We start from the raw sequence: 5,409 nt of genomic DNA, 5'->3' as shown, positions 1-5,409 counted from the left end.
TGTTCAGTTCAAGGTACATCTGTCTCTGTCTTATCATAAAATCACAATATGGTTGGGTTGGAAAGGACCCCAAAGGCCCCTAAACCCACCTCTGCTGTGGGCTGGCTGTCCTCCACCAGATCAGGCTGCCCAGGGCTCCATCCAACCTGGCTTTGGACACATCCAGTTAAGGGGTACCCATGCTGGTGTCTGGCAGAGGTATGCCATGGTCATAACAGGAGCTGCAGCTCTAACTGGGGGATGAAAACTTCAATATCCTCTCCTAAAGAAGCCTTTGGGGCTCTCTGCTTTGCACTGGCTGGCAGCTCCCGCCTCGTCTGTATGCTTTCAGGGAAGGCATGTTGATGCCACAATCCACTTGTTCTTGAAGGTGGCTTTTGAAATGCTGGCATAATTATTCACAAGCTGTGATTGGAGCCCACGCTCAGAAGGGTGGGGGCTGTTATTTGCATCAAGGGAGGATCTGATTATAATTGTGGTAGGGAAGTTTGTTTGAGACTGATTTGGTGGCAGTCTGAAATTCTTTAATGCTATTTTTTGGGCAGGAGTATCGGGGCATGAGGTTGATGGAAGGGTGATGAAAAGGACTGGGGGTGCCAGGCTCAGGCGTGGAAGTTCCCTTTGTCCAGAAAAGATGAACGTGATAAAACTTCTTAGTTGGAGAGAAAGTAGAATGGTAGAAACTAGAATAATCTGTCTGATCTTCAGGGTACCTCTGTCTTCACCATCCTAAAGACTTGAGAAAGACGCATGTTTTGTTCAGGATGGCTGATTTGAATCACCCATTTTAATCATGGTTTAAATCAACAAGCAGGAAACCTTGATTTAAAAAAAACGCGTTTTAATCTTGTATTTTAAAGTTCATTTCCTAATGAAACGCAGCTTTGCATTGGCTGGCATAATTTGGTACTATTTCTGGCAAAGCAGAATGGGACGCGACACCCATGCATATTTATTGGCACGACTGTATAGCTTAACATATATCTGCTCTCCTTTGGAACTTTCACATCTTTTTATCACATGAGTGAGATGGGAAACGTATAATTTCTGATTTATTAGACCTGGATTTTTTTTTTAAACATTTGTCTCAGGCTGCACGAGGATAAAAATTAAAATGCAATTAAAAATGTATGAAGGAAGCATTTAGGAAGTTTGTTGTTCATCTTGCAGAGCAGAAGGCTGGAATGAGCATCTGCAGATAACCTCCTCCTACGTTGCGTTGAGGCAAGATCAATTACACCTTTCCCCTTCTCTCAACTGTTTGCTTAACCTTTCTGTGGATGTCTCCAGTGAAAAAAATCGGCAACTTCTCTGATATCTGTTGCAGTGAGAACATTGTTGGATTTTTTTTTTTTTTTTTGAGTGTCCAAACTTAAGCTTTCTTTGCTCCGAGTTAAATTATTTCTTCTTCTTCTGCCACTGTGAACACAGAGAACAATCGACTGCTGTCTTAATAACCTGCTCGCTATTGGAAGATTGTTATGCCTCTGTGCCAGAGTCTTCTCTCTTTTTATTTCTCTTCATTTTTTTTTCAGTCTGAATGAGTCTAGTTAATTTAACCTCTCCTTTCCAGCTCTTTTTCCTAAAGCTGTGCTGCTTTTATTTCTTTTCCTTGGGACTGCCTCCTAATTTTTTGGTCTCACACTGCATCTGCAGCGAAATTACTTTATGAAAGCCTTAGAAGGAGCAATCACTTGCAGAGGCATGCTGGCAAACTGCAGAACTCATTGCTAAAAAGTTAAATGGAAGAGTGTTTAAACAAACTAATGAAACATGCATGCCTGGTTGTATGCCTGGCCTTTGGGTGTAGCTGTCCATAAAATCACAGAATGTGAGTTGGATGGGACCCTTACCGGCCATCTGCTCCCACTCCTTGCACTGAGCAGGGACACCCACAGCTGCATCGGTGTTCACAGCCTATCCAGCCAGACGCTGATGTCTGCAGTGATGGGGCACCACCTCTCTGGGCAGCCTGTGCCACTGCCTCACTGCCCTTATCATAGAAAACTTCTTCCTAAAGACTAAATCTCTCTTCTCTTGGTTTGAAACCCTTTGTTCTGTCACAGCAGATCCCGATAAAGAGTCTGTCCCCTTCTTTCTTACAGCACCTCTTTACATACTGGAAGGTTGCTCTCAGGTTAACAGAGCCTTCTTTCCATGCTGAACAGTCCTAGATCTCAGCTTGTCCTCGTAGGGAGGTGTTCCATCTCTAAGGTCATTTTTGTGGCCCTCCTCTGGTTGCATTCCAGCAGTTCCACATCTCTCCTGTACTGTGGACTCTAATTCTGCACACAGTACTCCAGGTAGGTCCCATCAGCACAGAGCAGAGGGGCAGAATCACCTCCCTCACCCTGCTGGCCACATTTCTTTTGATGCAGTGCAGGACACAGTTGGATTTCTGGGCTGTAAGGACATGTACTGGGGTCCTGATGCCACTGGACCACTGCTCTGCATCCCCACCATGCTGCTGTCATCCACCAGGAGCCCATCATGCTTCTGTGCTTCAGAGAAGGCTGGGATGTGCCAGTGCCTTCCTCTCCTTTCCTTGTAGCAGCTGGGGAAGCAGGGCTGGCTCTGTCTTCTCTCCAGGGGAGCCTTGGATTAGCAGGATGGTTGCAGGGGTGCTGGGGGAGTCAGGTTCTGCTCTGAGCAATGGCAAATATGGGTGTGGGGTGATGGGAGCTTTGCTGGAGCACGAGGATGGGTAATGTTATCCCAGCCAGCCTGTGTTGTAGGCAGCCATTGGGAAGCAAGATCTCGCTCTTCCCTAGAATGTGCTGGATTCAACAGCTCTCCTTTTATCTGCTCAGAAAGTGCTGAAGTATTTCTCTCTGCTCTTCAAAAGCAATCCTGCACTGCCCAGAGGGGGCTGTAATTCATGCGGGGAGCTGGGAGAAAATGATGCTAGTCATCTCCGCACAAGTGTATCAACCACTTAACTCCTGGCTTCAGCTCCTGAGTGAGGCTTTAAATGTGAGGATGGGAATGTGGTTACAAGGACTCTGTGGGTCACCTGCGAGCTAAAGGTACACTGGGAAACTGCCACTTTTGGAAGGGCTGTGTTAGGGGACGGCACTTATTACTACTGTCTCTAAGGGTATTCGTAAGGGTAATTGCAGTCCTTGGCTTTCCTGTGTGCCGTGACATTATGATGCTCCGTGGTGTTCATGAGAATGCCCTATTACTGAAGGCCTTTTGAGTACAGCACCTTATTGCTCCTGTTCATGCCTGCACTTCCAAATCCCTTTTTTCTTTCCAGTTTGCTTTGTGGAGATGAATGCCTTCTGATGGGCACAAGCCAGAAGGATCCTGCCTGGGTTTAGCTCTGCTGAGGCCAGTGAGTGCAGCATGGATGGGGTAGGTCCATGGTTTCTTGCATGTGAGTGATGCTGGGGGAGTCATAAAATCATAGAACTGTAAGGGTTGGAAGGGATCTCTAGATCATCTAGTCCAACCCCCCACCAAAGCAGGCTCCTTGCTCCAAATGGTGCTTCCAAGAGGAGGATGAGCCTGTAAGGGGCTCTTCCCAGGTATCTTGGGTGCCTCGTGTTTCCTGAGAAACCTTTGAACTCTGAGGTGTCTGTTTCAAGGAATAATATAGCTGGGCAGCTTTCAAGCTGTGGCTTTGCACCCACCTTCTCCCTCATGTTCATGAGCTTGGCAGTGTCTGTGCTTTTGCTGAAGAGCCTGCATTTGTTTTTAACACTTGCTGCTCTGTACAAGTAGAGAGCATGCAGGGAAAGAATAGATTTTTTTTTTTTTTTTTTTTTTTTTTTTAAGATAGGCAGGCATCAAAACCCCATTCTCTTCTTTAATCTCTTCAAGCTGTAGATGATCAGAACTTGTTGCACAGATTCATCCACTGGCAGCTTAATTAACTAATGGTCTCAGAAAGCACTTACAGAACAATTGATTGTATCCAGTCTGGTACTGTTATCCCTCTCCTGTTCACACACACAGCATTGCTCAGTCAGTTCTTGGATGGTGAAAGTTGGACCCGGTTCCCTTTCCCAAGCCTGCTTTTTATTTGCAGGTTTTAGATTAGAGGTTTAGGCAGAATTAAACTTTCTCTGGTTGTAGTTGGCTGCAGCTGTAACAGCTTTCGAGTATGAATAGCACAGGGCAAGGAAAACATGCTCAGCATTGTTTCACTGCTGCCCTGGATTACTGCCTGCTCCACACCTGACCCTGGGACACACGTGAGAGCAATGCATGATGTTCCATCACTTGTCATCTTGCAGCATTGCTGTGCCTCTGGCCTGAACTGAGAACTCTCACTTGGAAGTTCCTGGCAGCCCTCCTGGTGATACATGTCACGTTGAAATCCCGTGTTGTGGGATCATGTGACAAAGAGAATCGTAGCCCTGATTGCAATAAAACTTAATTTCCTTACCTCTGTCAAAATGTGCATGTAAGAAGACAGCTGAGCCCTTGGGGCTACATATGAGATAGGAGAGGGAAGATCTCCTCCTGGGTTGAGTGTTTAAGCAATTTTCCTCTGTGGGGATGTGAATTCCTGGCATTGCTGGTACCATGTTCTCTACTGCTGCAATGGGGATTGCTGGGGTGAACTGGGATTTGAAAAGGATTGAAGCTGGCTCTGAGGAAGATGATCCGAACCCAGCTCCAGCTAGACCCAAGGTTGGGTTTGGTGCCATCTGTGCCAAGGGTAGATGACATTCACAATGACAAGCAAGGTGAGTGCAGGTTCTCCTCTTGCTCATTCCCTTCCTCACTCCCTCTGACTCTGACTCACTCCCTCCGCACTGACCAAGCATGGAGCCCACCATCAGCCCACCACTGGCCCTACAGGCATCCTTCAGATGCTGTGGGTGCTGCTGGTGGCTAGCAGGGTGGTGTTGCTTGACTTGAAACCCTGGAAGGATCATTAAGTCAACCAATTTGGTTGACTTCCTGCATGGATGAGAGCGCCCCAGAAACTTAATAGGTTGCCCTCGTGGGCAACAGCTCATGCTTGGTATTTATAGAGAAATGGTGCTTTGAACAGATCCCATATTTTAGCCTCTCCTGCTGTTCTCAAGCTAGGGCTGAGCCTTGCTGTTAATAAGGGAAATGCAGACATGCCTTCACAGTAAAGGCAAAAAAATAAAACCCCTTTGCTTTCCTTCCCATCTTGCTGGGAGCACCCTGCTGCTCCCCTCCACTTTTTTCCTATTGCACAAAGAGTGAATTCTCTCTCTTAGGCTCCTTTCTAGAGGACTGGATGCTGAGTGTGTCCATGCTGCCACACTTATCCTGAAGTTGGCTTTCAACGGCAGGAAGAAAGAAAAGTGCTGTGGTTTGGGAGAAAAGGGAGAGTGTGGAAGACCTGGGGTTTGTCTGCTGTGCTTTGGATTTACTATATAGCTGTGGGAAAGTCACCTGTGTGCATCTGCTCACAGCACTTTT

Source organism: Lagopus leucura, unplaced genomic scaffold (assembly GCF_019238085.1).
Source record: "Lagopus leucura isolate 7727_CA_CO unplaced genomic scaffold, USGS_WTPT01 Super-Scaffold_100009, whole genome shotgun sequence".
Lineage (NCBI taxonomy): Eukaryota > Metazoa > Chordata > Aves > Galliformes > Phasianidae > Lagopus > Lagopus leucura.
Note: the sequence above shows the minus strand (reverse complement) of the source record.